This window comes from Pelophylax lessonae (genome assembly GCF_965119305.1).
Source record: "Pelophylax lessonae genome assembly, chromosome: 2".
In the NCBI taxonomy this organism is placed as follows: domain Eukaryota; kingdom Metazoa; phylum Chordata; class Amphibia; order Anura; family Ranidae; genus Pelophylax; species Pelophylax lessonae.
The window spans coordinates 315,483,406-315,507,139 of NC_138769.1; positions in this window are offsets into that span (position 1 = coordinate 315,483,406).

Sequence of the window (23,734 nt, forward strand, 5' to 3'; positions counted from 1 at the left end):
TATTCAATCGGGTTCAAGTGTGGGCTCTGGCTGGGATACTAAAGGACATTCACAGAGTTGTCATTTAGCTACTCTTTTCAAGCTACTCCTTTGTAACCTTGGCTGTGTGCTTAGGGTCGTTGTCCTGTTAGAAGATGAACCTTTGCCCCAGTCTGAGGTCCATAGGGCTTTGGAGCAGGTTTTCGTCCAGGATGTCTCTGTACATTGCTGCATTCATTTTTCCCTTAATCCTGAATAGTCTCCCAGTTCCTGCCACTGAAAAACATCCCCACAGCATGATGCTGTCACCGCCATGCTTCACTGTAGGGATGGTATTGGCCAGGTGATGAGCGGTGCCTGGTTTCCTCCAAACATGATGCTTGCCATTCAGGCCAAAAAGTTCAAACCTTTGTTTCATCAGACCAGAGAATTTTGTTTCTCATGGTCTAAGAGTCCTTCATGTGCTTTTTGGCAAACTCCAGGTGGGCTGCCATGTGCCTTTTACTGAGTGGCTTTCGTCTGGCCACTCTATCATACAGGCCTGATTGGTGGAGCGCTGCAGAGATGGTTGTTCTTCTGGAAGGTTCTCCTCTCTCCATAGAGAAATGCTGGAGCTCTGTCAGAGCTAGCATTGGGTTCTTCTATCCCAAAAACTTAGTTTGGCAGGGCAGCCCACTCTAGCAACAGTCCTGGTGGTTCCAAACTTCTCCCATTTATGGGTGATGAAGGCCACTGTGCTCATTGGGACCTTTAATGCTGTAGAAATTTTTCTGTACAATTCCCCAGATCTGTGCCTCGATACAATCCTGTCTCGGAGGTCTACAGACAATTCCTTGGACTTCATGGTTTGGTTTCAGCTCTGAAAAGCCCTGGTAACTGTGAGACCTTATATAGACAGGTGTGTGCCTTTCCAAATCATGTTCAATTAACTGGGGGACTCCAATCAAGTTGTAGAAACATCTCAAAGATGATCAGTGGAATCAGAATTGCACCTGAGCTCAATTTTGAGTGTCATGGCAAATGCTGTGAATACTTATGTACATGTGATTTATTTCGTTTTTTATTTTTAATAAATTTGCAAAGATTTCAAACAAACTTCTTTCACGCTATCATTATGGGGTATTGTTTGTAGAATGTTGAGAAAAATAATGAATGTAATCTGTTTTGGAATAAGGCTGTAACATAACAAAATGTGGAAAAAGTGAAGCGCTGTGAATACGTTCAGGATTCACTGTATAGGAGTGCACAAGAACACAGAGAAGCACAGACAGGGAAATGCACTTGTGCAGAGAAGCAGGTAACTGACTGGAGATCAGAGGTAGACATGGAGGTGCAGGGAGACTGGATGCTGAAAGGAATGTACAGGATCACACTGGACCAGGATATAGGCTGGGGAACATAAGAATCACAGGACCAGTCACGGGTACGGATTACAAGGTGAGATACAGGCTGAGTAGGAATACTAGGCTGGGTAACTGACAACACTGGGGAATGCTGTGGTCACTGATTTAAAGCAAAAAAGGCACTAGGTAATTCAGATGGTCGAGTTGCTAGTGTGTAACCTGCACTTCAGACCTTTAGGACAGTGCTCTCTCTGTGACTGGCTGCAGCACCAGAGGAAGATGGAAGCTAGCGACTGCACACAGAGGAAAAGACATGGTGGCGGGGAGTGTGATACAGATGGAAAGACATGGAGCAAAAGGTGAGTTTGACACAGAATACACTTTCTTTTATAACATCAGCATTGTAAAAGCAATGCAAACAGTAGTTATATTTTAAAAAAGAATAGCGCGCAAATGCAAAAGAAATTACTACCAAATCTGAAGAGAGTCCATAAATAAAAATGGGGGTTTGGTCCCACCATATGGCCATATCGTGCTCAAGCCCACTACTGCGTCAAAGTACCCCATTATCAGTGGGTCCTACACTATCCATGAAAAAGAGACGAATCCAGCCCTTCTAACCCTTGGAGACAACACTCCTTGCTGGGAAAAATGTGCAAATGCACTACAGGGGACTCCTCCTATATCCATTTGATGGTGGACACTGATTGAGTACAGGTGTATGTGGGGGGTGGGGAGGGCTGCTCAACCTCGATAGTCCGGTCAGACCGAATACATAATAAACAGGCAAAAAATTTGGGGGAGCATACCCATGTATTTCCAAAGCTGCTGCAGCTATGAACCAAAAGACATGTATATTAAAAAAGAATAGCGCGCAAATGCAAAAGAAATTACTACCAAATCGCACGATATGGCCATATGGTGGGACCAAACCCCCATTTTTATTTATGGACTCTCTTCAGATTTGGTAGTAATTTCTTTTGCATTTGCGCGCTATTCTTTTTTAATATACATGTCTTTTGGTTCATAGCTGCAGCAGCTTTGGAAATACATGGGTATGCTCCCCCAAATTTTTTGCCTGAGTAGTTATATTTGACAATCCAATATAAGCTTACATAAAAAACTCCTTCAATGTTGTGAGTTCTGCCTGCCTGTTGGTCATCTCTTTCCTTCCTGGACTTCCCTGCATGCTTTGCAGCTTTTCCTCTGCTGCTTACTTTCAATTTCTAAGGACTAAATATCCCATGGTACCTTGTTGCCTGCAAGCAGTGATTTCTGTGCTGACTCCGCCTCCTGAAACGTCTCCCCTCAGCACCTCTGTAGATCAGAAGGCAGGCTCAGTGAAATGTGAGACACAGAAGTGTCTACTCATAGGGCATAGTGAATTTGTCTCGCAGAATTCAAGAAAGTAAATGCATGTTGATCTTCACAGTGCAAGTTTATAAACTTCAAGATCCTTCAGATTAATAGGAGTAGGCTAAACACAATTGAAATACAATATGGAAACGAATATAACATTTTGCATTCTGACCATATTATATTCTTCATTATTATATTGTTCAGATATGATTTAACCCACTATAGGACCACCAATTGTATGAAAAAGCTTGACATAAAAATACAATATTCATGCCCATTTTTTAAACATCATACTCATCCCTCTACCAATTCTTAATTAAATTACGTTTTTTTTTCATGACTTTTTTTTTTTTTTTATAAATTTATTTATTGTTTTCAAAAAAAGAAGAGAACATACAAATACATTTCATAGCAAAAAAATTAGGTGTGGCCAAATCAACTGTTTGGAACATTCTTAAAAAGAAAGAACACACCGATGAGCTCGGCAACACCAAAAGACCTGGAAGACCACGAAAAACAACTGTGGTGGATGACCGAAGAATTCTTTCCCTGGTGAAGAAAACACCCTTCACAACAGTTGGCCAGATCAAGAACACTCTCCAGGAGGTAGGTGTATGTGTGTCAAAGTCAACAATCAAGAGAAGACTTCACCAGAGTGAATACAGAGGGTTCACCACAAGACGTAAACCATTGGTGAGCCTCAAAAACAGGAAGGCCAGATTAGAGTTTGCCAAACAACATCTAAAAAAGCCTTCACAGTTCTGGAACAACATCCTATGGACAGATGAGACCAAGATAAACTTGTACCAGAGTGATGGGAAGAAAAGAGTATGGAGAAGGAAAGGAACTGCTCATGATCCTAAGTATACCACCTCATCAGTGAAGCACGGTGGTGTTAGTGTCATGGCTTGGGCATGTATGGCTGCCGATGGAACTGGTTCTCCTGTATTTATTGATGATGTGACTGCTGACAAAAGCAGCAGGATGAATTCTGAAGTGTTTCAGGCAATATTATCTGCTCATATTCAGCCAAATGCTTCAGAACTCATTAGACGGCGCTTCACAGTGCAGATGGACAATGACCCGAAGCATACTGCGAAAGCAACCAAAGAGTTTTTTAAGGGAAAGAAGTGGAATGTTATGCAAGGGCCAAGTCAATCACCTGACCTGAATCCGATTGAGCATGCATTTCACTTGCTAAAGACAAAACTGAAGGGAAAATGCCCCAAGAACAAGCAGGAACTGAAGACAGTTGCAGTAGAGGCCTGGCAGAGCATCACCAGGGATGAAACCCAGCGTCTGATGATGTCTATGCGCTCCAGACTTCAGGCTGTAATTGACTGCAAAGGATTTGCAACCAAGTATTAAAAAGTGAAAGTTTGATTTATGATTGTTAATCTGTGCCCATTACTTTTGGTCCCTTAAAAAGCGGGAGGCACATATACAAACTGTTGTAATTCCTACACCTTTCACCTGATTTGGATGTAAATACCCCCAAATTAAATTAGAAAGTCTGAAGTTATAGCACATCTTGTTTGTTTCATTTCAAATCCATTGTGGTGGTGTATAGAGCCAAAAAGATTAGAATTGTGTCAATGTCCCAATATTTATGGACCTGACTGTATATACAGATAGATAGATGATCTTCTAGATCAGTGCTTCTCAACCAGGGTTGCTCCTCAGGGTGCTAGGGGTATCTTAAGTAGTAAATAGTTGTGAATTCACCCTACACCTAGTGGTGTATTTTGGTTTTGTAAATTTGTCCAACCCCAGCCCTCTAGCTCTAAAAAAACAATACCAGGGTGATGCCTGCAGCTGCAGGCTTCATCCCGGTACAACCACTGAAAGTCCAGCAATGTACAGGTGGATGGGAACTTACTTAAAAAGCCATCCCTGCCCTTCTGGCTTGGGGCTGCACCGCCCCCTGAAAAATGCCGCTCAAGGCAAACGCCTTGTTTTCCTCATGGTAGATACGCCCCTGCTTCCACCTGCAATGACTACCAGGCGCCACTTCTGCACTGAACACTAATAATACATGGCACAACAATGTTTATGGTTTGTATTTCTTTTTTGTTGTTACTATTTCATAAAGTTATCTGAAAGTTATTTTGTAGGTGGGGGGAGGATTGTTCTCCCTCTCCTGTCTCAGCACAGCATGTGTGATCTCTATAACTGATCCAATTGTGGCAAGATAGCTTGTACTTATAGTCTCAGTAGAATTAGCAGACAGTGACGCAATCCCACATGTTTTAATCGAAAACTTGTGCAGATATTCACAGATGAATATTAGATCAAAAAAATCATAGTATGTTTAGCTCCAGCAATTACATGTGCTCAGAACAGAAACTAAAGACACACTGAAAAGAGTGAGGGACTAGCAATACAGATCATCTCATTTTAGTTACAGAGGAAAGAAAAGGACAAAATTATATAAAGGCAAACAAACACCAATGCGTGTGTAACATGATTCTCTCTTTCAAAATTTATGATTTCAAATATTACAATAATTTAGGGTCCAAAAATTACCGTAAGTAAAGACTCTATTCCAGGAAGACCTGAAATAAAAGAAAGGGAGGGCAAGAGAATAGTAATGAAAACAATAAAATACTGTAAAACTTGAAAGTCACTACTGGTGTCTGTAAGAAGGCTGTTTATAAGTGTATCTTCAGAGGGGAAGGCAGCAACATGCACCAGTCCTTCTTACCTCCCTTTGAAACATGTTGTTGGTTTAAAAGATGAATCCTCTTCCTTTGGCAAAGAAATACCAGTTCAAATATAAAATTAGTGTAAATTGTGATTGGGTCATCATTCAAGATGAGGGTGTCAGGTGGGGCTGACAATGAAATGTTCAGAAAAGCAGCAGCTGGTATGGCACAAGTGCTGTGATCAGCTAAGTTGAGGTCTGATTGTAGGTCTGTAGGTTGAGGTCTGGGTTGAAGTCTGTGCCTCCAGCATCCCTGCACTCTGTGCCACTGTGCTCAGAGACTTCTGCACTCCTCTACCTCTAAGCGGCCCCTGTACCCATGTGTGTCTAGTGAGCCCTGTGCACTCCAGAAAACCCTGCACTCATGTGGCTCCCACAACCTCTGCACTTCTGTGCTTCCAGAGCCTATTGAGCTCCTATACCTCCAGAGACTCTTGCACTCCTGTGCCTTCTGCATCTCTGCACTTCTTGCCTCCAGTGACCTCTGCCCTCCTCTGCATAAGTGATGGACGAACATCGGCCAGGGTGGTTCGCGAACGTCAGACGCAAATTTTCTCATAAGTCCGCGAACCACGAGTTCGCGGCGGGCCCCATTGACTTTAATGGGAGGTGAACTTTAAAAACCTTTAGGTCATATTTGCAGCCACAAAAGACTTACTAGCTAAGCACAAATAGTCCCAGCACATGGACAATGTCATAACAGAAGTACTGCAATTGGGATTAGGTATCGATTTGTCACGAACATTTTTTGCATTATGATCCTTGCCGGATCTTGCTGAATAGTGCTACTTTGTACTTTTTATGGGAATAAACCCCTTTTAAAACAATATTATACCATCTGGAGCCTTTATCTTTTTTTTCAAAAAAACAAACATTACAAGCTGCCTTATGGAACGGTGAGGAGGAAATCACCATCAGCACAGCCAGGAGGATCTAAAAGGGGACCTACCAATAAGCGTGATTGGTCTCATTATTGTAAGGTATATGAGACCCACTACATTTGGTAAGTCACCCATTTTATAAATAACTAAACACTAAAGGATTTTTATTATTGAGCACTTGCACAGTTCCTGAAATAAGGAATAATCATGAAATATTGGATTTTGTCATTTATTTGAGCTCATTCATTTGAGATGAACTTTAAGCAACCATTAATTAATTTATGATTTTGTATCTATATGAAATATTCATTGATTTGCACTAAATTTTGCACATTTGCACATTTTATGTTTTATATATTTATATTGCACATTTGCACAGTTTTATGTTTTAAGCAAGCGCTGTAGATAGCCCCCACCAGGACTATTTTCTTCACATACAATTCACACTACTGCTGCTGCTATATTTATAGTTTGTCACCATTTTAAGCAAAACCTTCATTATTTAAATTAATAACTCCTAGGTGCGGGGAGTACAGTTTTTTAATTGTTACTTTTTCTACATAATTGGAAAAGTTGCCCTAAAAATTATTTTTTTTTTTTTTACAGCAAAAACATTTTTTTTTTTTCATAAATCAGCCAAAACTGACAGCAGCCAGTAAATACATGTCAAATACATATAGGGTCCATTCACACATCTGTAAAATGGGACAGCATCCATTCCACAATTTGGCAGAACGTTTACAGACCCATTGATTTTCAATTCCAGCCTGAAAATGTAGGCATTCACAGGATAAAGAAGTAAGTGTCGGCCATGAAAGGCCCCAAAAATTAGCCCACATGGGTTTACCTGACAGCTAAGAATGTTGTATTCTGTGGCTGAAGGTATATTAGGCATTCACAGGATACAGAAGTAAGTGTCGGCCAGTATTGGCCCCAAAAATTAGCCCACATGGGTTTACCTAACAGCTAAGAACATTGTATTCTGTGACTGAAGGTACATTAGGCATTCACAGGATAAAGAAGTAAGTGTCGGCCATGAAAGGCCCCAAAAATTAGCCCACATGGGTTTACCTGACAGCTAAGAATGTTGTATTCTGTGGCTGAAGGTACATTAGGCATTCACAGTATAACATTAGGCATTCACAGGATACAGAAGTAAGTGTCAGCCAGTATTGGCCCCAAAAATTAGCCCACATGGGTTTACCTGACATCTAAGAATGTTGTATTCTGTGGCTGAAGGTACATTAGGCATTCACTGGATACAGAAGTAAGTGTTGGCTAGTATTGGCCCCAAAAATTAGCCCACATGGGTTTACCTGACAGCAAAGAACGTAGTATTTGGTGGCTGGAGGTACATTAGGCATTCACAGGATACAGAAGTAAGTGTTGGCCATAAAAGGCCCCAAAAATTAGCTCACATGCGTTTACCTGACAGCTAAGAACGTAGTATTTGATGGCTGGAGGTACATTAGGCATTCACAGGATACCGAAGTAAGTGTCGGCCAGTATAGACCCCAAAAATTAGCCCACATGGGTTTTCCTGACAGCTAAGAACGTTGTATTCTGTGGCTGAAGGTACATTAGGCATTCACGGGATAAAGAAGTAAGTGTCGGCCAGTATTGGCCCCAAAAATTAGCCCACATAGGTTTACCTGACAGCTAAGAATGTTGTATTCTGTGGCTGAAGGTATATTGGTCATTCACAGGATACAGAAGTAAGTGTCGGGAAGTATAGGCCCCAAAAATTAGACCACATGGGTTTACCTGACCGCAAAGAACGTAGTATTTGGTGGCTGGAGGTACATTAGGCATTCACAGGATACAGAAGTAAGTGTCGCCCATTCCAGGCCCCAAAAATTAGACCACATGGGTTTACCTGACAGCAAAGAGCGTAGTATTTGGTGGCTGGAGGTACATTAGGCATTCACAGGATACAGAAGTAAGTGTCGGTCATGAAAGGTCCCAGAAATTAGCCCACATGGGTTTACCTGACAGCTAAGAATGTTGTATTCTGTGGCTGAAGGTACATTAGGCATTCACAAGATACAGATGTAAGTGTCGGCCATGAAAGGCCCCAAAAATTAGCCCACATGGGTTTACCTGACAGCTAAGAGCATAGTATTTGGTGGCTGGAGGTACATTAGGCATTCACAGGATAAAGCAGTATGTGTTGGCCAGTATAGGCCCCAAAAATTAGACCACATGGGTTTATCTGACAGTAAAGAATGTAGCATTTGGTGGCTGGAGGTACATAAGGCATTCACAGGATACAGAAGTAAGTGTCGGCTAGTATAGGCCCCAAAAATTAGACCACATGGGTTTACCTGACAGCTAAGAACGTAGTATTTGGTGGCTGGAGGTACATTAGGCATTCACAGAAAAAATAATTGTCAGCCATGAAAGGCCCCAAAAATTTGTCATTCCATTGACATGAAATGCCTTTTATGCCGCTGTATTTAGCGAAGACAAGGACCAGGAATTGTTGTGGGTGGATGGCAGTCTGGCGGATATTTGTGGCCTGTCATGAGGAATTTCAATGAAACATGGTCTACTGGTCACATGTGTTGAATTCCTCAGAGATCCATGCCTCATTCATTTTTATAAATGTGAGGTAGTCTACACTGTCATGAGCTAGGCGAGTGCGCTTATCGGTCACGATCCCCCCTTTTGTGCTGAACGTCCTTTCAGACAGAACACTGGACGGGGGGCAAGCCAACAGTTCCATTGCAAATTGTGCAAGCTCTGGCCAGAGGTCAAGCCTGCCCAACCAGTAGTCCAGGGGTTCATCACTCCTCAGAGCGTCCACATCGGCCATTAACCCGATGTAGTCAGAAATCTGTCGGTCTAGGCGTTTCCTGATGCTGGATCCGGAGTACAGCTGTCGATGGTTCGGCTGAAAGAAGGATCTCATATCTGAAGTGACCAAGACATCTTCAAACTGCCCTCTTCTTGCAAGCGCTGTTGGATTGCTACCCGCAACTGTCTCTCTGTGACTGGAAATTCCTCTACCAGCGCACGCAAAAGCAGAATGCAGCATTTCCCGCAGCAAGGCCTGGAAGTGCTGCATTCTGACCGCCCTCTGTGATTGTGGTAACATTTCCGACATTTTTTGTTTGTACCGGGGGTCTAAGTACGTTGCCACCCAGTACTGGTCCTTGGCCTTTATACTTTTTATACGGGGGTCCCCCTTAAAACACTGGAGCATGAAGGCACCCATTCGCACTGAGCTGGAAGCGGTGTAGTGGTCTGTTTCCAGCTCATCATCCAGGATAATGTCATCCTCGTTCTCCTCCCCCTCCAAGGATAACACCAGGGATTCCAGAAAGGTTTAAAGCATGTTCTTATTGCTCCTCCTCATCCCCCCCGGCACCATCCTCCTCTGACTCCTCTTCAGACTCCTGTTGTTGACTTGTTTCAGATGGAGTAGCACCCACTGGGAATTCATCCAACATTCCGACTTCCTCATCTTCCTGCTCCTGCTCCTCGATGGCTTGATCAATGACATGACGCAATGGACGCTCCAGAAAGAAGGCGTAAGGTACGATGTCACTGATGGCACCCTGGCCATGACTGACCAGTTTGGTGATCTCATCGAATGGCCGCAGAAGTCTGAGTTCGTACAGGTAGTCGTTAACTGCACGTTTCTGCTGGAGCAGCCTATCAAGCACATGCAACGTTGAGTTCCATCGCCTCGGACAGTCACAAATAAGACGCCTGACGGGCAGGTTGTGTCACTGCTGAATGTCAGCAAGGCGAGCCATGACTGTGTAAGGTCTTCTGAAACGGCCCAAGATTTTCCTGGCCTGCCACAAGACGTCCTGGACCCCAGGGTATTTGGCAACGAATCGCTGCACCACCAAGTACAGGACGTGTGCCATGCATGGCACGTGTATTATTTTGCCCTGTTTCAGCGCGCTTAACAGATTGGCACCGTTGTCGCACATCACTTTACTAACTGTCAAATTGAGCAGTGTCAGCCACTGATCTGCCTGTGAACGCAAAGCTGAAAGGAGTGCAGGACCAGTGTGGCTCTTGGCTTCCAGGCACAACAGACGCAGCACAGCATGGCAACGTCTCACCTGGCATGTGGAATAGGTTCTGGGGATCTTGGGCGGCGTAGCGGAAGAGACGGTAGCAGTGGAAAGGAGGAGTCAGCCGAGGAGGAAAAGAAGAGGCAGGCCTGCATGCAATCTGTGGCGGTACAACCAAAGCTACACGGGTGCCACGGGGTACATGCTTGACGGCCGTCAGAAGGTTCACCCAGTGGGCAGTAAAAGTGATATACCCTTCACTGCCCGTGTTTGCTAGACCATGTGTCTGTGGTCAGATGTATCTTGGCACCAACACTGTGTGCCAGAGATATATTCACTTGCCACTGAACATGGCCATACAGCTCTGGAATGCACTTCTGCGAGAAATATTTTGTGTCTGGGACCTTTCATTGTGGTGTTTCAATGGCCACAAATTTACGAAAGGCCTCCGAGTCCACCAGTTGATATGGCAGTAGTTGGCAGGCTATCAGTTCCGACAAGTCAGCAGTCAAATGTTGGGCAAGAGCTTTATCCGGCGTCATAATTTTTTTACGCTCCAACATTTGGGCCACAGAAGCCTGCCTTTTTCCAGAACAACGTGACGACGGCATCATGGAAGGTGGAATGGAGGACAATTGTGAGGAGAGAGGAGAAGGAGAAGAGGCTGGATGGTGAGAGCCTGGAGTGTGGCTTTGTGGGTTCTGACGGTGTTGCTCCCAGTGGGCTCGGTGATGGGAGTTCAGGTGTCTTCTTAAGGCGGCTGTCCCTAGGTGAGTGTTGGGCTTACCGCGACTTATGCGTTGACTGCAAAGGCTGGAGATGGCAACACTGTTGTCAGCAACGGACACTTTGAAAAAAGCCCACACTGCGGAGCCATGTGCCAGCATCCTGGGAGCGCCAGATGTGACTGTACATGGTTGATGGCTCGCTCTTGATACATTTGCAGTCTGCTTTGTACCTCTTTTGCAATGCAAGTTCTGCCTGCTTCTCCTCCCTATCTGCCGGTCCATCTCTCCCTCTGAACTCCCCTCCTCTTCCTCTCTTGTGGCCACCCACGTGACGTCCATAGGCATGTCATCATCCACATCACCTTCCCCACCACTAACATTCGAGATCTCGGAGTAGGCAGCAACAGCGGGGACCAACCTCCTTGGGCTGATCTGGGTACTGTCGTCAGACTGCTGAGTGGCGGCTGTTGCTACCTCCTCTTCCTCATCCGATGCCATGAATGGCTGCACATCGCAAATGTCTTGTGATGGATCGGAAAATAATTCCAGTGACTCAAGCGGAGGGTATGTGGTGGTGTTTGTGGTGGTGTCTTTGGGGGTGCACACAGCAGAGAGTGAAGAGGGTGCAGATAGAGAGGATGAGGAGGGTGCAGAAGAGGAAGGCTGAGTGAGCCACTCAACCAAGTCTGGTGCGTCCTTTGACGTAATCGAACGCACCTTCTGAAACTTCACACTTTGGCCCTGGCCTACTGCTCCTGCCCTACCCCTACCACCCCTGCGTAAGTGTCTGGCTCTTCCTCTGCCTGTCATGTTTTTAAATTACCCTGTGACAAAAGTCTCTAGAGAATCACAGTATATCTGGAAAAAGGTATATAACACCCCGCCTCAATTTGTAGTATTGGGGGGCCACAGGTTTATCACACCAGTTCTACAAATAATTGGCCAGTAACTGTTGTCACTGTGTGTAGCACAGTTAACACAGCAAAAGAGGCCAAATTTTTTCTGGACTAAAATACAATCTTAGAATAGTATACTGTTGAATAACACCCCACTTCAATATGTGGTATTGGGGGGCCACTGGTTTATCACCCCAGTTCTACAAATAATTGGCCAGTAACTGTTGTCACTGTGTGTAGCACAGTTAACATAGCAAAAGAAGCCACATTTTTGCAGGACTAAAATACACTCTTAGAAAAGTATAATGTTAAATAACACCCCACTTCAATATGTGGTATTGGGGGGCCACTGGTTTATCACCCCAGTTGTTCAAAAAATTGGCCAGTGAGTTTGGCACTGTGTGTATCAGACTTAACGCAGCAAAAGAGGCAATATTGTTGCAGGACACAAATACACTTGTAAAAGTATACTCAGATAACACCCCACTTCAATATGTGGTATTGGGGGGCCACTGGTCTATCACACCAGTAGTTCAAAAAATTGGCCAGGGAGTTTGACACTGTTTGTATCAGAGTTAATGCAGCAAAAGAGGCAATATTGTTGCAGGACACAAATACACTTATAAAAGTATACTCAGATAACACCCCACTTCAATATGTGGTATTGGGGGGCCACTGGTCTATCACACCAGTTGTTCAAAAAATTGGCCAGGGAGTTTGGCACTGTGTGTATCAGATTTAACGCAGCAAAAGAGGCAATATTGTTGCAGGACACAAATACACTTAGGAAAGTATGCTCAGATAACACCCCGCTTCAATCTGTGGAATTGGGGGGCCAGAGGTTTATTACACCAGTTCTACAAATAATTGGCCAGTAACTGTTGTCACTGTGTGTAGCAGAGTTAACACAGCAAAAGAGACCACATTTTTGCAGGACTAAAATACACTCTTAGAAAAGTATACTGTTAAATAACACCCCACTTCAATATGTGGTATTGGGGGGCCACTGGCCTATCATACCAGTTGTTCAAAAAAATGGCCAGTGAGTTTGGCACTGTGTGTAGCAGAGTTAACACAGTAAAAGAGGCAATATTGTTGCAGGACACAAATACACTTGTAAAAGTATACTCAGATAACACCCCACTTCAATATGTGGTATTGGGGGGCCACTGGTCTATCACACCAGTTATAATACATTGAAAGTGCTTTTGTCACTGTTTGTAGTATTGCCGCAACAACGCTCAGTCACCACACCAGTCACAATGCTGCCCAGTGCACAATACAAATCCACTATAATATGCTTTCTATATTACAAAGTATATTATACAGTGGATTACACCCCTATATAGTGAACTGCACACCTATACCAAATAAATAGCAGCCCTTGAAATGACTTTTGTGGACATTAACAGAGCGATTTGTGTCACTGCTGATCTCTGTCCCTGGAGCACACTGGATACCTGTCCCTAAACTGAAAAACTGCACACCTATACCAAATATATAGCAGCCCTTAACATGACTTTTGTGGACATTAACAGAGCGATCTGTGTCACTGCCGATCTCGATCTGTCCCTGATGAACACAGCATTCCTGTCCCTAAACTAAAAAGAAAGTGTAGTAGACCTATACCAAATACCAGTCTTCAAAAGGACTTTTGTGGATCTTAACAGAGCTATTTGTGTCTGGCAATCTGTCCCTGATGTTCACAGCCAACCTCTCCCTATGCTAACAAAAAGCAGAATGTGAAATGGCCGCCAGCTCTGGTCTATTTATAAGGTAGGGGGCATGTCCATGTGCTGAGATGTTTCAATTGGCTGTCCCGTTCCACCTGACGACTGTGTCATGGGTCAAAGTTCTCCCCAATGTAAACTAATATGGTTGCCATGAACAACGCCAGGTGTTCGCAAAATTGGCGGGTAGCGAACAAGCAAAATTCGCCGCGCACCGACCGCCGGGCGAACCGCAAGGCCATCCCTACTCTGCATTTATGTGACCCCTGTACCCCAGTGTCTCCAGTGATCTCCTTTATGCCCAATGCATCCTTTGTCACCCAGTGACCCCAGAGCATCCATGTCACCCAGTAGCCCCAGTACTTCCTGTGTCACCTGGTGACCCCTCCGTATTCCCATGTTCTCAAGTTCATGATTGCCTGTCTCTCCGGTAAAATAATTCAGCTTATATCTGACTCTTCATGTTCACTGGCCACCCTGCCTTCATTCCAGGGCTGGTCTGTCCTCTTTGTACTTTGACCCAGGGTGTAGATGAGAGAGAGTTTGGGGGTCCAGACTCCTTCCACAGTGTCCATCTATTGCACAGGGGCAGCAGCCCGAGAGGCACAGTTTAAGCATCCCTTTCTGTATGTGCTTTGTGTGCTGCAGTTACTTCTCCTTCTCTAGCCAAAGGATTGACAGGCCATTCCATTGGGAGAGAGGAGAATGTATTGGCTTTATCAGCATATGATAAACTCTTTCATGAGTACAATAAAACGTGATTCCTCCTGATCTGTTTTGTTCTTACATTATGGTTGCACAATTATTAGTCACATAGGGCCACACATCTCATATAAAGTCCCAAACTATAATTTTTTCTTTATCGTGCGATAATAGGGATGGAGGCACATGTCTTTGTGTTGCCTCATATAAAGTCCCAAACCCTCTTTTTTGCTTTGCTTATCAGCATATGGGTATGTCCTGTTCACTGGAACTGAAGCCCCAACCCACAGAATCCAGAGACTGGGGGGACAGATGAAGGAGATGTCTGTGTGCTGTGAGGGTGAGAGAGGACAGTCAGACCCATTAGGGAGGCTCTATAATGCATCTTCACATTCTCCTCCGGATGCCCAAAACTGACCTCCAACCAAGACAAAAATTATCAATGGCTCTATTTTACCGTGGTTCTTGTTGGTCATATGCCACCTGGTGTGTTTGAGGGCCACAACCTGGAAGCTGTTTTCCAGGAAGTCCATCCTCCATTGCAGGATGTGCTGGTGAATTTCAGGTGGCTACTTAGACTCTGCACCTCAATTGGAGGAATTGTTCATAAAGCATAAATTTTACTGAATCTGAGGTAGGTTTATAATCATTGACACTGCCACCAATGAAGCTTAGGAAATGGCTGTTATAATTACACTGTGCAGTTACCCACTGTGATCTGTGTACTAAAGCTAAATCTGTAAGTCTCAGCACTGGACATATGGTGCTTACTTTACTGTATGGGCAGCAATTGTGCTCAGGGGCAGCTCAGCTTGTCTGGATGTTTCACACTGGTCCAATTGGGAGGCATTTTTGATAGTGGGAGGAGACAGGTGAGGGCACAGGCAGTGTTACAGTCCTAGCGATTGGCAGAGGAAAGTGCCTTATTGCATGCTGGATGACTGTATAAATGCCAGGGGCATATGTGCTTGGGGTCTTTGGCTGGAGAGCGGGGTCCCGGAGGGAGGAGGCAGCTGCCCCTCCTCTGTAGAAGTTGCCATGTGGCCTTGGGTGTGCGACCTGAGGGGCCTAAAGTCAGAGAGAGAGAAGCTGAACCCAGAGGTCCTGCAGTGCTGACTAGAAGGGAGACACCAGGAAGGATCTGATTCTGTCTACTGTGAGTACAAATCTTTGTCATGGGCCTGTCCTGTGAGGGCCATCCCTTCAAGTAGAAGAGTCAGACAGTGGACAGGTGCCAGTCAAGGGGATGCTAGAGAGTGTCCTAAAGATAAAGTAGTTGCATCAAGTCTGCTGCTAGAGAAAGCATGAATACTTAATTCTTCCATACAAGTGGCAGTATGATAAAAGCAGGCTATCTGCTTCTACAAGTAGTCTGGTGAGGCCAAGTGAGAGTTGTCCTTATATACTGTGAATAGTTCAGTTGGAGTACCCCCTATTCCCTTCTTCCATCAAAGTTCCACAATAAATACAAAACCAAATACCCTGGACTGTTTATTGAGTACCGAGCAAATGGGAGTGAGGAGGGATATGTGAAAAACTCCAAGCAACTGTCTGCAGGTAATCAGAGGGAGGCCTAAGAAGTCAACACACAGCAAGCCCTATGGGGAGAGTGCTACATAGACGTAAATGGACATACGTCTGTATACATCCACCTGCCCATAGACTTTCATGGAGCTACCAATCAGGTCGACCTTAAAAACTGACAGGTGGACCTGATCAGAAAATCTGTGTGAAAGGACTTAATGTGACAGTTAGGTTTTGGGGGGGGGGGGGGTAGGTTTAAATGTTAGGAGTTCCTTTTTAAAGGGTAATTCAGAGGTAATGTTTAGTGTGAGAATAAGGGCACATTTTTAGGATTATGTTTCAAGGTTAAGCGTTAAGTTATAGATTCGTTTTATGAGTTAGATTCAGTTTTAGGGTTCAGGGAAGATAGGAGAGAGGAATTGTTAAAGGAAAATTTCACTTCCATGGGAAAAAAAGCAAGTAAAAAAAAAAATATATAGCATATACGATTGCTACACAATCCATATTGTTATTGAATGTTATTTAAAATTCAATCTGCAGTGCTGTACTTTTCTGTAAAATGTAATACATTATGGCAACTTGGAGGAGTTCTGTACACAGATGGTTTACAGAAATGTTCTGCTTGTGTGATTGGCTTACTGATTTTCCCAGAAGTCTGCACTAGGGTTGAGCGAACCCAGATTGTATTGTTCGGGATCGTACCGGACTTTTGGGTGTTCGGTACCCGGACACGGACCTGAACATTTCACTGTATATTAGGGATACAGTCCGTTGTTCGGTAATTTTTTTAATGTTTTGGCGCGGTTTGAATGTTTTGGTGTGGTTTTAATGGCGCGGTTTCAACAGCTGCAGGGCAGCCAATCAACAAGCGTTTAACTAGTGTGCCCTTAGAAGCCATCACAGCCATGCCTACTAATGGCATGGCTGTGATTGGCCAGTGCAGCATGTGACCCAGCCTCTATATAAACTGGAGTCACATAGAGCCGCACGTCACTCTGCTCTAACTACTGTAGGGAGAGGTTCCTTATGCTGCTGAGGGAGAGATAGGAGATTATTGTAGGGGCAGGCTGGAAATTGCTTTCAGGGAAAGAATAGGAGAATCTTCTTTAATCAGACAGCGATCTACATCGATTTTATTGTGTGGGGGTGCAGTGCACAATCTTTTTGCCCTGACCTGAGCCCAGTGAGGAGGGAGAAAAAAAAAAAACTTTTATCAGTCTGTTAGGTGGGCGACATGCGACGTGCGGCGTGTGGCGTGTAGCAGCCATGTAATGCAAGCTCAGTGCATATGTGTCTGCTTAATACGGATTTAAAGAAAAAAAAACTTTTTTCCTTCATATTTTACAGTGACATACAGTGTTTAGACACTACTGTTCAAATCTGCTATTTAAAAATCAACAATTTAAGGGGAAAATTTTTTTTTTTCAGGTTTTCATTCAATGGTTTTTTTTAACTCAAAAGCGGAATAGAACAACAACAGTATCCAACCTGTTAGGCGTGCGGCGTGTAGCAGCCATGTAATGCAAGCTCAGTGCATATGTGTCTGCTTAACCACTTACCGCATACTAACGTATATTTACATCGGTAAACTTTGCGGTAGTATACCGGGAGTATACCGGGATGATGCCTCTAGCTAGAGACACCATCCCGGTACCGTGGTTTAGTGTCAACGGTCGGCTCGATCGTTACCCGGGTGAGCGGGAGGGGACGTCCCCCCCCTCCCGCCGCCTTCCGTGACTTTGCTCGGGGCTCCCGGTGGGACGGGAGCACCCAGCCGGCACGTCTGCCGGCTGGATGGAGTCCCGATGAATCCAGGAAACGGCTTTGATCGGGTCTCCGATGACATAACACGGAGGCGGCGTCCATGACGTCACTTCCGGGTTACTGTGCTGCAAAAGGCGGCAAATTTAAAAAACGGCTGTATACAAAAATGCAGTTTTCGGCGTTTTGCATACATGGAAGTGTAGTGGAGGGGTCTAGGGTCTTTTAGACCCTCGATCCCTCCATAAAGAGTACCTGTCACTACATATTGGTGTCACAAGGGATGTTTACATTGCTTGTGACAGCAATAAAAGTGATCAGATTTTTTTTTTTTTTTAAAAAAACCTGTAATAAAGTAAAAAAAAATAAAATAAATAGGAAAAAAAAAAAAAAAATTTAGCCGCCCCCGTCATCGTTAGCTCGCGCACGAAAATAAACGTATGCGGAAGTTGAGCCGCGAATGAAATCGCTGTTCGGTTTGAACAGCATGTGAGGTATCGCCGCGATCACCAGAGCGTGGGCAATAATTTAAAAAAAAGAGCTACACTCTAACTCTAAATTGGTAACCGTTAAATAAATTTAAAGCGTCGCCTATTGAGATCTCTATTGACCGTAGTTTGTCGCCATCCCACGGGGGGGGGGTTGCAATTTTAAACCGTAAAATGTTGGCTAACTTTAAAAAATGGGCTAACTTTACTGTTTAGTATTTTTTAAATGCAGTGAAATGTGATTTTTCAAAATTTTTCCAAAAAAATGGCGTTTTAAAGACCGCTGCGCAAATACCGCGTGACAAAAAATATTGCAATGACCAACATTTTATTCTCCAGAGTCTTTGCTAAAAAAATATATATAATGTTTGGGGGTTCTAAGTAGTTTTCTAGGAAAAAATACTGATTTTAACTTGTGAACAAAAAGTGTCCGAAATAGGGCTGGGGCTTAAGTGGTTAATATGGATTTTAAAAAAAAAACGTTTTTCCTTCATATTTTACAGTGACATACAGTGTTTAGACAATGCTGTTCTAATCTGCTATTTAAAAATCAACAATTTAAGGGGAAAAAAAATATTTTTCAGGTTTTTATTCAAATGGGTTTTTTACTCAATAGCGGAATAGAACAACAACAGTATCCAATCTGTTAGGCGTGCGGCGTGTAGCAGCCATGTAATGCAAGCTCAGTGCATATGTGTCTGCTTAATATAGATTTAAAAAAAAATCTTTTTTCCTTCGTATTTTACAGTGACATACAGTGTTTAGACACTGCTGTTCTAATCTGCTATTCAAAAATCAACAATTTAAGGGGAAAAAAAATATTTTTCAGTTTTTCATTCAAATGTTTTTTTTTTTTACACAATAGCGGAATAGAACAACAGTATCCGACCTGTTAGGCGTGCAGCGTGTAGCAGCCATGTAATCAGGGCCGGTGCAAGAATTTTCGACACGCTAGGCGAAACCTTATTTTGCCGCCCCATTGGCCACACCCCTGACTCCACCCCCTTTACCCTGTCCATGAATATGGTAGAGGTGGCAGGGATGGAGATTTTTGCAGCGCCATTCCACCTATTTCTTCAGCTTTGGGCGGCAGAGGGGGGGCAGAGGAGGAGGGGGGAGAAGAGGAGGGAAGAGGAGGAGGAGGGGGGAGAGGAGGAAGGGTGAAGAGGAGGAAGAGGAGGAGGGGGGAGTGGAGGAGGAGGGGGGAAGAGGAGGAAGAGGGGGAAGAGGAGGAATGGGAAGAGGGGGGAGAGGAGGAGGGGGGAGAGGGGGAAGAGGAGGAGGGGGAAGAGGAGGAGGAGGAGGGGGAAGAGGAGGAGGGGAGAGGAGGGGAGAGGAGGAAGAGGAGGGGGGGACGAAGTGGAGGGGGGGAGAGGAGGAAGGGGAAAGGGGGGAGAGGAGGAAGAGGAGGGGGGAGAGGAGGGGGGAAGAGGAGGAAGAGGGGGGGGAGGAGGAAGAGGGGGCGGGAAGAGGAGGAGGGATTTTTGCAGCGCCATTCCACCTATTGCTTCAGCCTTGGGCTGCAGAGGGGGGAGAGGAGGAGGAAGGGGGGAGAGGAGGAGGAAGGGGGGGAGGAGAGGAGGGGGGAGAGGAGGAGGGGGAGAAGAGGAGGAGGGGAGAAGAGGAGGGGGAGAAGAGGAGGAGGGGAGAAGAGGAGGGAAAAGGAGGAGGAGAGGGGGAAGGAAAAGGAGGAGGAGAGGAGGAAGAGGATGAGGGGGGCAGAGGAGGGGGGAAGAGGAAGAGGGGGGAGAGAAAGAGGGGGGAGAGAGGAGGAGGGGGAGAGGAGGGAGAGGAGGGGGAGAGGAGGAAGAGGAGGGAGAGTGTCACGGAACCATGAACCAGACGTACAACAACAGATAAGTGAAAATAAGAAAGCTTTATTGAAAAACAAGCTATAAAGCAAAAGTCCAAACGGATGGCGAAACCGATGCACAGTCTTGCGAAGCCAGGGGTCAGGAACCAGCAGGGTAGTCAGACGAAGCCAGGATCAGGAACCAGCAGGGTAGTCAGACGAAGCCAGGAACAGGAACCAGAAGCAGCAGCAGTCTTGGAAGCATGTGAACACAGGAGGACCAAGCAGGGAACTGAAGCCACAGACCTCCTATATATATGAGCTAGGCATCCAGCTCCTCCCAGTGGGAAGGAGGAGCCGCAGGGTGGGAGGCTACAAGAAACCCAGAAACCAAGATGGCCGCCAGCACATGTCAAACGAAGGAGAACAGCAGGAAGGTAAGACCATGACAGTACCTCCCCCTCAAGGGCCCCTCCTCCGCGGAGTAAAGAACGGTTTCTGAGGGAAGCGTGCGTGGAAGGCTCGGAGCAAGGCAGGAGCATGGACATCTGCGGAGGGAACCCAGGAACGCTCCTCTGGACCATAACCACGCCAATGAACCAAAAACTGCACCCGACCGCGGACCAGGCGTGAGTCCAGGATATTGCTCACCTCATACTCCTCACGATTGCCCACTCGGACCGGACGAGGCCGAGGAACCGAGGAAGTGAAACGATTACACACCAGTGGCTTCAACAGGGAGACATGAAACACGTTGGAGATCCGCATGCCAGGAGGAAGCGCAAGGCCATAGGCTACCGGGTTTACCCTGCGAAGCACTCGGAAGGGACCAACAAAGCGAGGCGCCAGCTTGGGAGTGGGCACTCGAAGGTTGAGGTTGCGGGTGGACAACCATACACGGTCTCCGGCCTGGTAGGAAGGAGCAGGCGCTCGTCTGCGATCAGCCTGGAATCTCTGGCGCTGCGCAGAGACCTCAAGGGACTTCTGGATCTGTACCCAAGAAGCACGTAGGACGGAAAGGTGATCCTCCACAGCCGGAATATCCTGGGGAGAGAATACCTCCGGTAACACGGCAGGTTGGAACCCATAGTTGGCCATGAAGGGAGACATCCAAGAGGAAGAGTTCACCGCCGTGTTCCTGGCAAACTCAGCCCAAGGCAGGAGGTCAACCCAATTGTCTTGGTGATCGGAGACATAGCAACGAAGGAATTGCTCCAAGGCCTGATTGGATCGTTCTGCGGCCCCATTGGACTGAGGGTGGTAGGCCAAGGAGAAGGAGAGATGAATCCCCAACTGGGAGCAAAAGGCGCGCCAGAACCTGGACACAAACTGACTCCCCCGATCCGACACAATCTCCTTGGGCAAACCGTGTAACCGGAAGACCTCCCTGGCAAAAATCGTGGCCAACTCCTGTGCAGAGGGTAACTTCTTGAGAGGAACACAGTGGCACATTTTGGAAAACCGATCCACAATCATGAGAATGACCGTATGGCCTCGGGATGCAGGGAGGTCCACAATGAAATCCATCCCCAGGTGTGACCATGGGCGCTCCCCGGTGGCTAAGGGTTGCAGAAGGCCCAACGGAAGGTGCCGAGGGGACTTACTCTGGGCACAAACGGAGCATGCCGCTACATATGCGGCGATGTCGGAACGTAGGGAAGGCCACCAGAACAGACGTGAAACAGCCCAGGACAGCTGATTCTTTCCAGGATGCCCCGCGGTCTTGGAGTTATGGTAGGTTCGCAACAACCGAGTGCGCAACTCCTCAGGCACAAAACATCTGCCGTTGGGTCTCTCAGAGGGAGCACCAGATTGAGCCGCCAAAATCTGCTCACCCAGGGGAGAGGTCAGGCTGGTGCGAATGGCGGCCAGGATCTGATTCGGAGGTATGACCGAAGTCGGAATCGACTCCTCCCTGGACAGGTCGGAGTACTGCTGTGATAGGGCATCCGCCCTGATGTTCTTGGAACCGGGTAGGTAGGAGACCACGTAAGAACAGAGCCCATCTGGCCTGACGTGGTGTCAATCTCTTGGCCTCAGAGAGGTAGGTCAGATTCTTGTGGTCCGTCAGGATGAGGACCGGAACCACCGAACCCTCGAGCAAGTGCCTCCATTCTTTGAGAGCCTGCACGATGGCCAATAACTCCCTGTCACCAATCTGGTAGTTGCACTCCGCGGAAGACAGTTTCCGGGAGTAAAACCCACAAGGAAGCAGAGGACCCTCTGGTGTTCTACGCTGAGACAGAAGGGCGCCTACTCCCGTCTCAGACGCGTCCACCTCGAGGACAAAGGGCAACCCAGGGTTGGGATGCGACAGAATCGGAGCCGACACAAAGGCGGACTTTAGAGCCTCAAAAGCTCGGATGGCCTCGGGCGGCCAGACCTGGGAATTACTGCCCTTCCTGGTCAGATCCGTGAGAGGCTTGGCTAGCATGGAAAAGTCCCTGATGAACTTCCGATAATAATTGGCGAAGCCCAAAAAGCGCTGCAGGGAGCGAAGACCACTGGGCTGGGGCCACTGTAAGACAGCCGAAACCTTCTCAGGATCCATGGAGAACCCCTCAGCGGAAATGATGTAACCTAAGAAGGTTACCTGGGATCGGTGAAATTCGCATTTCTCAAGCTTACCGAACAGCTTGTTCTCTCGTAACCGTTGCAACACTCGTTTGACATCCAGAATGTGGGTCTCCATGGACTCAGAATATACCAAGATGTCATCCAAATAGACCAACACACACTGCTGCAACAGGTCACGGAAAACATCGTTGATGAATTCCTGAAAGACTGCGGGCGCATTGCACAGCCCAAAGGGCATAACCAAGGATTCATAATGACCGGTCCTGGTGTTAAACGCGGTCTTCCACTCATCGCCCGCCTTGATCCTTACGAGGTTATATGCCGCCCTCAGGTCGAGTTTGGTAAAGACCGTGGCCCCTTTAAGGCGATCGAACAGCTCGGAAATCAAGGGTATCGGGTAAGCGTTCTTGATCGTGATGCGATTGAGACCCCTGTAATCGATGCAAGGCCTCAACTCACCGCCCTTCTTTTTCACAAAGAAAAATCCAGCCCCTGCCGGGGACGAGGATTTGCGAATGTGTCCGCGTGAAAGCGCCTCCCTCACGTACTCCTCCATGGCCTCATTCTCCGCTACCGACAGTGGATAGACTTTGCCACGAGGAGGAACGGCACCAGATTGTAACTCGATGGCACAATCGTATGGGCGGTGCAGAGGTAGGGCAACCGCGCGCACCTTATCGAATACATCCCGGTACTCCTCGTATTCAGGGGGCAACAGAGAGTCCGAGGAAGTACACAGCAACTTGACAGGCCCATGGATGCAACTAGCCCCACACTGCGGTGACCACGAGAGGATCTCGGCCGATCTCCAATCGAAAATCGGATTATGCTTCTGGAACCAGGGGTACCCCAAGACCACCGAGTAGTGTGGAGACGAAATAACCTGGAAGCAGACCGACTCTCTGTGGACGGCACCAATGGCTAACCCCACTGGAAGGGTCACATGAGTCACGTGTGGCGGCAGAAGGGGTCTGCCGTCTATCGCCTCAAGAGCCAGAGGAGAACCTCGAGCCTGCAGAGGAATGGAATTGGCGGCAGCGAACACACTATCAATGAACAAACCACCAGCACCAGAGTCCACCAACGCCTGGGTCGTCACCGAGCCCCCGACCCAGGAGAGGACAACAGTGATCAGTGGTTTGTCAACACGGGAAACCGGGGACGAGGAGACTCCACCCAAGATCTGCCCCCGACAGGATCTCAGGTGCGAGCGTTTCCCGGACGGTTCGGACATGCCAA